The 11,452-nt window shown below is 38.4% G+C and overlaps 1 pseudogene; it reads left to right on the top strand.

Annotated features, from left to right (window-relative positions):
• The first annotated feature begins 201 nt into the window (after positions 1–201).
• LOC108530062 (transient receptor potential cation channel subfamily A member 1-like) overlaps positions 202–11,452 on the top strand; it is a 36,474-nt pseudogene continuing 25,223 nt past the window's right edge.

Below are 11,452 nucleotides of genomic sequence, written 5' to 3' on the forward strand. Positions count from 1 at the left end.
ACTTTTACTTTATTATAAGCACAATAAAGAGTGTTGGATAATAAATTATTTAAGGCTATAAAATGATTAACTTTTAGTCATAAGTTTTGCATATGTTTGGTTGTTGTAATGGTGTTTAAATACCTCTAGGTGGATTTTGAAGGAAGTGCATATGGATTACAAAACTTTAAGAAACAAGAGATATTAAACAATTGTGATGACATGAACGCCTTCCCTTCACAATATGCTGTAGGAAAAGGTCAATTTGAGTGGATGGAGATGTTCCCTGAAGATTTCCTTCCTGGAGGTAACAAAACATTACAATGCATCTTCTAGAAATCCTTCAACCCATTCAATTCACTGGAAAGAGTGGAACAAAGTGATTCTTAAGGGTAATTAGTTTCAATTATAAAGAACTTGTATATTTCACTTAGAAATGTGGGTTTTCCTACACACCAGCACTCCTCAACTTCTTCTACTGAAATATAGCAAAGCATAGTGCAGAGATCTAGGACACCCCACAACAAGCACAGACTTTATTTGAATTTTTAGATAGATTGTAAAAATGCATATATATTTATGTACTCTTCTATTCATTCCATTGAGGTTATTAATCTCTTTTCATTGAGGTTATTCTACACCTAAATTATTATCATTGAAGCAAATCGACACTTCAAGAAGGTGTAATATCCCCCCACAGTAATGTTTTCCAGAGCCAGCCTTGTATACTCTGCCTTGTTTAAGCAGATCAACTGAAGGCAATGAGGGAGGTGGATGCCCCAGAGATGGAGGCAGTGAGGTGGCGTGATAAGACCTGCACTATATAAGATAATTCCGTCAATATTGTAGAAGATGGATTAGAAGTGGAAGCCGAGCTAAAAAGTTATTTTGATAGTAAACAGAGGATAAGAGTTCACCAGGGTTGTGAGGCTACAATAAGGAGACAGGGAGAGGTTCAAGAGATAATGGAGTGTAAAGTCAATAGTACCTAACAGCAGAGTAAATGGGAAGAGAAAGAGGCAGGGAGTTGGAACTGACTTTGAAATTCTTAAATTTAGGAGATTAGGCTAATAATATAAACATCCCCCAAAAGGAGGAATATGAGAAAACAGAAAGGAAGTGAGTGCCAAGGTGTGAGATTTGGTCACAGTGAGTTTGAAAGGCCCAGGGGACATCCACTTGGAAATATCCAGCAGGCATTATCTACAATCTCCTACAATATCTGGGAATATCCAGAAATGTAGAAAGAAAGGGGCTGCCCTAAGGAGCATGATTGCATAGGAAGTCGACAAGACAGTGGAAATGCATGAAAATACTTTAGGGGATCACAAAATTGCTAGTTAAGGTAGCTAAGAGTAGAGTACAAACATCAAGAGAGATGGCAGAAGAAAAGCCAGAAAAAGATGAAGATAGCGACGGATAAAAGATTGATGATACTCAAGTCGTGGGCAAAATTACTGGGACAGAAGAGTTACAAGAAGCTCTTGCCACAAAGAGATCTAGTAGGAAGGAGATCACGATAAAGCCCCTACATTAGAAGGCCCCAGTGACCTCTGTAAAAATGATTTCTGAAAAGTGATGAGGATAAAAGCAAAATTCAAGTTACTTAATTAGTGAATGGGAGTTTGTAAATATAGATCCCTGTTTAAGTTTGGTGCCAAATGGAATGATGAATGGAGTGATTCTTCTTGATCAGACAGAACAGTCAAGAGATGTGTGTATGTGTGGGTGTGCCCCTGCACGTATGTGTGTGTGCCCATGCATGTGTGTGTGCCCCTGCATGCATGTGTGTGTTGTTTAGAATGAAGCACTTAGATGAATGAAAGGAAATAGTGGAGAGATACATTTTAAAAAGGAGAGAAACAGGAAACGTGACTGTATGGTTCCAAGTACCATAGATGGTCCCCAAATCATATTTATGAGAGAATACTTTTTCTCCCTTCCTGGACATAAAGATACACTGCCACTAATTTACAAGGTTGATACAGCAGACAGCCATGTCCATTTTAGAACAGCTATAGGACTTTGCAGGATGAAAGGACATATTACTTATATGCTGAGCTCACAGGGTACATAGTGCCATATATCATATTGTAACAATTTGTGGAACCAGGTGTGGCATCGGGGGCTCAAGCTCGAATTCTAGTTTTGTGGTTTATTAGTGGTGTGCTTTTTTTCTTATTAACATTTTCAGAGCCATTCCTACAGGCCAGGCACTCTGCTGTGATCTTTAAAGACACGATTTAATACTATTGTCCCAGTAACACTACAACATTGCAAGGTCTCTCTCTCTCTCTCTCTCTCTCTCTCTCTCTCTCTCTCTCTCTGTGTGTGTGTGTGTGTGTGTGTGTGTAGACATATGAATATTTTTTATGAATTTTGAATATGAGAAAGCTGAGGTTCAGAGAGGCATGGTAACTTTCGTACCTCCATACTGGCTCTGTGATGTTGGCAAGACTTTTAACCTCTCTGGACCTCAGCATCTTCCTCCTTCTGAACATTTGTCATGGTGATGCCCGTCAGGCTGTTGGGGCTTGAATGAAATAATGGTCACGTGAACTTCGTAGAGTCCCCAGTATATAGTTCTTTCTTTTACATAATCTCAATATTTTATCACAATACCCAAACTCATATAGATAAAAACATGTAGCAATAGGAGGATCTTTTTCTTATAAATGCTACTGATAGAAATTTAACTCACTTGATAAAGTCAGTACCATGCTTCTATATATTCCCATTAGGTGCCCATTAAATGTTTCATGAGAATTGAAGCTATGTTTTTAATTACCATAGGAAAGATGCAGCTGATGTCAGTTGCACTTGGCACTGAGTTTGGAGTGGATAGGCACTCAGGAGGTGTTGAATACAGTCCAAGCAAAATCTAATCCATATTTTGGTTTCTTTTTCTAGTACTGAATGCAATTATTATGGATGATTATGGAAATAGCCTTCTGCACTGTGCTGTAGAAGAAAACCAAATTGAAAGTGTTAAGTTTCTTCTCAGCAGAGGAGCAAACCCAAACCTCCGAAACTTCAACATGATGGCGCCCCCTCCACTTAGCTGTGCAGGGCACGCACAACTAGGTGATGAAGGTAAGGCTACTGGCCGGCTCCAATGGGCCTGACTGGTGGCGCAGGTGCTGGGACCCAGATCCAGCTCTCTCTGCCTGCACCAGGATGAGCACCTTCTAAGCTTCCAGGTCAAACAATATATAATAATTACATTTGCTCTACTTCTCACCAACTAATGATGATAATGATGATTAGTTCTAACTTTAATGAATAGTTCTTATTTACCAAGCACTTTTTAAGAACTTTGTGTGTGTTCATTTATTAAATTCTCATCTAAATAAGCCCTCTACGAAGAAAGATCTAATAAAATACTAGGATTCTCATTTCATAGCTGAGTATGCTGAGGTGCCAAAAGAATTTGAATAGTTTGCCTAATGGTACATCACAAGTAAAACTGCAAGACTAAGGAATTTTGTTTTCATCTTTATGTTTTCAAGTTTAGGCTTTATCACTTTTACCTGACCGATTTAATGACAAAAGAAGAAGGTAATGAGAGCCTCAATGAAAGCAGAAAACTTAATTATGATTTGCTGTTTTAGTTAGAGTGTGTGGCCTATTGAAAAGATTAGTTTACTGAAGACATGACAGTACCATTGGGAGACATCTTATTGGTTTTCAAGGTATAAGAGTAAGCTTGGTCAAGTAGAGGAAATCCTGGAAAATTGCTAAAGGATAAGAATTAGGGCATGGCTTTTAAACTACGTCTCAAAGTCTGTCAGATACACTAGAATATAAACATGCTTAACTGATGAAGAATGGAATTTACAAATGGATCATGTTCCAGAAGTTCATTTCTAAGGTAGACTATTTGGAACTTATAATAAATTTTCCTATACAAATACTATTGTGAATGATGATTTGGCTATTGTGGTAAGTCACAAGAAAACCAGCTTCTCTATAAATCACCAATGAGATGCATGAGTTTCCAGCTCCCTTTAGCCCAAAGACCTTTCTCTCAGCCTTCTGAGACCTTGACTCCTTTACATTTGACCTGAAGGGTATGAGAGGAGCCACTTTCTGCTTTCCTACTGTACCTTGTATATGGCTCTATCAAAATTCTTAACACATTATATTGGAATCAAATATTCATGTGCTTTTTTTGCCCACTGGGTAATTATCCTTGAAGGAGGGCTGTGTCTTGTTAATCCAAATATCTCATATTCCTCAGCACTGTGGTGGCAAGTGATGAATGAATGAGTAAATGGGAGTTCTGGCTGACTGAGAAGGGGCGAGCTGAACTCTCAGTAGCTATGAGATAGGTCAGGATGGCTCCCTGAAGAGGTTACTAGAAAGTCCTCTGGAAACAAGCTGCTTTGTTGTTGTTGTTTTATTAAATATCTGCATTATTCATGAGCTAAGTGCTGTTTCCATATCATCCGGGTTGGGCCACTAGTGACCGCAGGGACTCCCACAGAGATGTCACATATTTCCTCATGGATCTCTTGCTCCCTCTGAAGGCTCTTTTCAAGAACACATGCCTATTAACTCAATTAATATTGGCTCTGAAAATGTGGTTTGGGAACTGAAGGCAGATAACTGTTGAATGACTATTGTTAATTAGAAAGCAGAAAACGGCCGGGCGCGGTGGCTCAAGCCTGTAATCCCAGCACTTTGGGAGGCCGAGACGGGCGGATCACAAGGTCAGGAGATCGAGACCATCCTGGCTAATACGGTGAAACCCCGTCTCTACTAAAGAATACAAAAAACTAGCCGGGCGACGAGGCGGGCGCCTGTAGTCCCAGCTACTTGGGAGGTGGAGGCAGGAGAATGGCGTGAACCTGGGAGGCAGAGCTTGCAGTGAGCTGAGATCCGGCCACCGCACTCCAGCCTGGGCGACAGAGCCAGACTCCGTCTCAAAAAAAAAAAAAAAAAAAAAAAAAAGCAGAAATCTCCAGACCAACAAATACAGAAAGGTAGGTATCACATAGAAATAGAAAATAAAGCTCCTAACTGATTCATAAATTCAGTGATGGACATAAAACAAATTTTTCTGATGACACCAGAACAAGCAGAAAAATAGAGTTCTAAGTAAAACTGACTCTCCCCTACTTGGTCTTACCAACCACGACTGTGTGTAAAAATATTTTCAGACTCCTCTGGCTCACCAGAGATGACAGGAATAGAAGAAGGAGAAGGTATTTTGGAATGTCTCCCCTCATGTTTGCAAACAGCAATCCTCTCTACCTGCCTCTCCCAGTTATGCCCATGTTCCAGCCTGTACCCACCCAGCCCCTGCCAGTTTAGAAGCTGCTCTATGGAATGCTCCACTGACCTTCCCTCAAACCTTCCTCTGCTGCCTATAATGGTTGTAAAGTAAAAATCTGTCATTCACGCATCACTTCAAGTTCTTGCACAATGATTTATGGTATGCATAATATTCCCTGGGACACATTGGCCTGGGAATTAGGGGGTGGTTTTGTCTCTCAGTGGCCTGCAGGCCTTAGTCCTTGGGGCTTTATTTCAAAGTATCCAGTTGTTTGACCCTTCCATGAGGCTTTCCAGATTCTCATCAAAAGGACCTGTGGAGGGCTCACCTCTGAACCTTCTGGACTTGCCTGGACATCACTGAATTTGAAGTAGCTGCACAGTTTAGTTTCTCTCTCTGGGATCCCTGCCACATACAATTTAACACAGCTTTTTGAAAGATTGTGCTTTTGGTGGCACAGTAATAACAGCCTAATAAATGCTACACATTTATAGTCTATGAGTCTAAGAGGGCAAAGAGAGAAAAGCCTCTTCTTTGGTAGTTTATTTTCCATATGAATCTACAGCTTCTTAAGAACAGAATGCAAAGGTGCCTAAAGTCCATGGAAGGAATCTTGTGTTCTCATTTCCCTTTAATTCCTCCATCATTTTCCCACATATTTTTATGTACTAAAATCTCAGTTTAATTTTCATTTATGAGCAGAGCTAATTAGTAAACCTAATTCATTTACTGACACTCACATGGGGCATGTTCTGTTAACAAGAGGCTCTGGTAAAAAGTTGTATACTTTTTTAAAGAAGTCAATATTTTGAGAAAAGCTTATTTAAGAAATTCTTTGAACATTGTTTAATTATAAGGACATGCCATTGTTTATCATAGTCTTTCTGCAAGAGAAAAAGCCTCTAGTAGGCCACTTTAAAGATTTGATAAGATATTTAGATGAGATAATTTTGTTACATTGAATATTAAAGAAAGACCGTTCAAAGATCTATAGACACTTGGGCAAAAATCAGCTGGCCGCTAACCAGGTGAGGCAGTAACAGGTCTTCAATGAAATTTCATCAGAAAAATTACTTGACCATTTTATCAGGATGCTAATTTCTTCTCTCTCTTTCTCTCTCCTCCCCTCCCCTCCCCCCCCCCCCCCCCCCCCCCCCCCCCCTTTCCCCCCCCTCCCCCCCCCCCCCCTTCCCTTCCCGCCCCTTGCCCCTCCCCCCTCCCCCCAACCCTTCTTTTTTTTTTTTTTTTTCTCGCACTGTCTCCCAGGCTGGAGTGCGGTGGCGTGATCTCAGCTCATTGCAACCTCTGCCTCCTGGGTTCAAACAGTTCTCCTGCCTCAGCCTCCCAAGTAGCTGGGATTACAGGCGCACACCACCATGCCCAACTAATTTTTGTCTTTTTGGTAGAGATGGGGTTTCATCATGTAGGCCAGGCTGGTCTCTAACTCCTGACCCCAAGTGATCCATTTGCCTCAACCTCCAAAAGTGCTGAGATTACAGGCATGAGCCACCATGCTCGGCCAGGATGCTAATTTCTTACATTGTAGAAAAAGTTTCCATTCCAGACCAAGTTTGAATTACTTGAGTTAAGCCATACCAAAGTGTTATGCAAAACTCTGTTTTGTTTACTGAAGAGAATAGAGTTTCCATTGACATTTCCTAGGATGCTTGCAATCTAGGTAAAAGAAAAATGACTAGAAGGGGAAAAGAAACCATTTTCTTCCTGCCTCCCTCCCTCCTCTCTTACTTTCTTCCTTCTTCCCTTCCTGACTTCCTCCTTCACTGCGAACATATTCTTAATGGCTCCATAAATTTATTTTTCTGAAAATATTAGTTAACATAGCTTCACTAATACAAGTCCGAAGTATTAAGTGAAGCTATGATAACTAGTATCTACAGTTCTTACTTTATTGACAATGCCACAACTCATTATCACCTTAATTGTTGTGACATTGAAATCATGATTATTTCATCTATTTGAGAAGTTTACTTAGTACCCACAGTGTGCAGAATGTTGCGCTAGACTGTGTGGGAGAAGGATGAAAAAAGATAAATAGACATGGTCCCTGGCATCTGACAATTTAAAATCTAGTGGAAGACAAGTACTTTATTTGGAAATCTGTAAAATTTTGACAATTATTCTCCACTTTTGTGTAGGTCTTGCTCGAGCATAGAAGTACTGATGTTAATTTGGAAGGAGAAAATGGAAACACAGCTGTGATCATTGCATGCACCAAAAATAATAGTGAAGCACTGCAGATTTTGGTTTGTATATTTTTCATATCTTTCTGCTTGCTTTATCTTTTCATGAATACAACATGGATTATTATTATTTACAAAAGCTGTTAAGTTTTCTCCTTAGAAAACATAAAATACAGAAACTATGTCAGAAAAAAACATTGTTCTATGTGTTTTTGTATATGCACTCCCTGCCTTAAGTGGATCTGAGATTGCTTATAGAAGACTAATAGGAAAGCAGTAATGAAAACCATGAGAAATTCAAAGTGAAAAGAAAAGATAGGCAGGAAAAATTAAGATGAAGCTGGTGGTCAGGATAGAATGCAAAATACAAAGTATAATGGCCTGTATGTTATAAAGATGGTTCATACATTTGATTCTGAGCTTCTGAATTGTCAAAGGAAAGATGAATATAGTCAGTTCCAGACTTATCGGGCCTGTAAAATAAAAGCCAAAGGAAACACAGCCACTCCTGAAGACCTGAAGAAATTATGGCCATGTGTTCCCAAAAACAGTGCCCTGAGTGATGAAGTGACAAAGGTTCTTAGCCACATGCCTGAGAGTAGAGCCAGCCTTGTCTCCGGTGAGGCTTCCTGGTGTGGTCCAGTGAAGCGATGGAGATGCTTGCCTACATGACTTCCTCCTGCTTCTGGCAGTGCTCTGAGTGTGCTGTTAGAATCCCAGCAAATAGCCTTGTTTCAAATATTCCTTAATCACTTGCATGTTATCCAGACCAGGATCTTTATTTTTACCACTTGATTTTGCCTCTTTACCATCCCAGAGAGTAAGAAAATGAAATAAAATAATTTTAAAATATTTGCCTAATGTTTAAATGTACCATACATATATGTTTTAGCACTTTTACTAGATGTACTTCGAGACAGGTAAATACTCTAAGCTTTCATGATTGGACCAAAAGAGACTAAATGATAAAGAGAATAAAATAAATTAACTAACACTCAAACCAATAATTTAGGAAAAGAACCTTAAATTAACCAAAGGAAAATTGGTATAAAGAAATAGTAAAGTTGAAAGTCCTACAGAAAACAACGTATGTTTAAAGTCTGATTTCCTTGCAAATTTAATTTTTATGTGTATACTGTATGATAATACTGCTCAAAAAGCTTTTACTTAACAATATTCTTTTTATTATCGTTATTATTATTTTGAGATGGAGTTTCACTCTGTCACCCAGGCTGGAGTGCAGTGACACATCTTGGCTCACTGCAGCCTCCACCTCCCGGGTTCAAGCGATTCTCCTGCCTTACCCTCCTGAGTAGCTGGGACTACAGGAGCATGCCACCACACATTTTTGTATTTTTAGTAGAGATGGGGTTTCGCCATGTTGGCCAGGCTGGTCTCGAACTCCTGACCTCGGGTGATCCACCCGCCTCGGCCCCCCAAATTGCTGGTATTATAGGCAGGAGCCAACGTGCCTGGCCAACAATATTCTTTAATAATATAATTTTGTAAAGTACATCTTCCATTTCTGGACTATATTATACATATATATTTCTGAGTTATTATATATTATAGAAACTAAACTATCTCTAAAAGCAGAGATTGCAGGTGGTATTTGATTCTACACACATTTCTGTTTACTCAAAATATTTCCTTTTGAAATAATTAAAAGTACTTAAGATAAAACTAAAGGTTAATGATCTATAGAAAATGGTAGTTTAAAATGATTGACTCAGATTATCAACGTAATATAACACTTAGTTCTAACACCTTTTTAGTGAATAACTATTATTAGTGAAAATACTTGATTTTCATGGCTTAACAAGACTGCTGGCATATTCATTTATTAATTCTACATAAATGGAAAAGCATTTGGGAAACATTGTCATTTTATTTGCATAAGAAATTGAAAATGGGTATAGAAGTCATGATAATGTCTTTAAAATTTTATTAATTACATTGAAAATATGTTGACTTTAGTTTGCTGGGGCATCAAGATTTATATTTTGCATCTATACTGTTACTTCTTTGGAAGATATAAAATGTCCCTATTTCAGAATCTTTGCTTAGTTCAAAATTACTTTCATGCTTAGATTTTATAATATATAAAGCTCTCTATGTACTTTTACATAGACATACAATGTAGTTTGTGATTTGGGGTTTAACTGGTGTCATTTTTAGTTTTGTCTTTTCTTCAGCTTAACAAAGGAGCTAAGCCATGTAAATCAAATACATTTGGATGCTTTTCCTATTCATCAGGCTGTACTTTCAGGTTCCAAAGAATGCATGGAAATAATATTAAAGTTTGGTGAATAGAGGCTTTTCCGTATGTACACTATAAATAAGTCTACTCTGGTGGGTGCTATTAATTTGAAAAATATTTAACCAAATTTACCATAGGCTTGTATGTGTCTCAGTGTCCTTCCTTTTTAAAAAATAAAAATAAAAAACCCTCCCTATTATTTATTTTATATATTTGCTATGTTGAATGCTATTTTCTTATAAAGGTGAAGAGCATAGGTACAGCAGACGGTCTCACATCAACTTTGTGAATAATGGGAAAGCCAGTCCTCTCCACCTGGCTGTGCAAAACGGTGACTTGGAAATGATCAAAATGTGCCTGGACAATGGTGCACAAATAGACCTCGTGGAGGTAACTCTTCATATTCTATATGACACATTTATCTTAGAGTTGTCATAAGCATATAAATGCTTTATAGCTTTTTTACAGTTAATTTACATTGAAATACACACAAGAAATAAATATTATTTCCTTCTGCTTCTGCAGAAGCAGAACAAGAGAGTATCCCAAGTTTCAATCTATGTAAAGAATTTTGAGACCTCCTTAAAACAATTTCAGACACAAATGCAGATAGAATAAAGACTATGTCTAGTTCAATTGCCATTACATAAGTTAAGGCCTACCCTCAGAAGATGATAATGTTCAGCCAGGAACATTAAAGCCCAATCATGAATGTCTTTGGTTTTATTTCTATTCAGAAGAGTTACCATTTTTAAAACTAAGGGCCACTTAACTAATTTCTAAAAATATGTCTATGAAAATGCTGACTGTGTTTGGGATCCAACCTTATGCCGGGCATCTCTGACCAAAAGTGTAGAGTTTGGACCCTTTTTCCTTCAGTGTCTGGATTTTGGGTGGCAACAAGCTCCCCTCCAAGATACTGCAAAGGCCTGTGCTTTCTGGAGGAAGAGAAGATTGGTTATTAATTTCATGTAGCTTCTGGACACTAATCCTAAGTCCCTTCAATATATAAATAAGAGCTGCCACTCTTGGTGTGAATTCTGAAGTCACTTCATACACTGAATGCTTACAGCAGCCCATACTTGTGTAAATATTGACAACAAAGTAAAATTGTGTGCATGCAAACAAAACGGATTTGAGGACTGGATTTGCAAATTTTCATCTAGACTTGTATTATCTAATATGGGAGCCACTAGTCACATGTGGCTACCTGAATTAAAACTAGTTAAAATTAAATGAAGTTTATAATTTTTTCAGTCACACTAGACACATTTCAAGTACTCAGTAGCCCATTTGACTTGCAGCTCTTATATTGAACACCACAGGTAGAAGACATTTTTGTCACTGCAGAAAGTTCTATTGGGCAACACTGCTCTAGGCCAGTGAGGAATTTTCATTCAACTTCAATGAGTTCATTTCCCTACACTGAAGTCTTTGGTACAGACCATGGCAACAGCCATCACCCAAAGTTAAATCTACAAGGCTTACTCAGCACTTGGAGTGTGAAGGATGCAGACTCACGGGGATTTTAGGCCCTCAACACTGGTGATGGCAACTGACTCACCTTTGCTGTAAGAAGTTTAGCTCTCCTGGAGTATGTTACATTTTGCTATTTGTATAGTTCATAATCAATAGTCCAGTGATCTAATAGTAACTATACTACAGTTATAACAATTGTTGCATATGTATGTGTTTCTTAATTTTAATTTTTAAAATAGGCAATACTTCTATCAG

Source organism: Rhinopithecus bieti, unplaced genomic scaffold, assembly GCF_001698545.2.
Source record: "Rhinopithecus bieti isolate Rb0 unplaced genomic scaffold, ASM169854v2 scaffold_6536, whole genome shotgun sequence".
Taxonomy (NCBI): domain Eukaryota; kingdom Metazoa; phylum Chordata; class Mammalia; order Primates; family Cercopithecidae; genus Rhinopithecus; species Rhinopithecus bieti.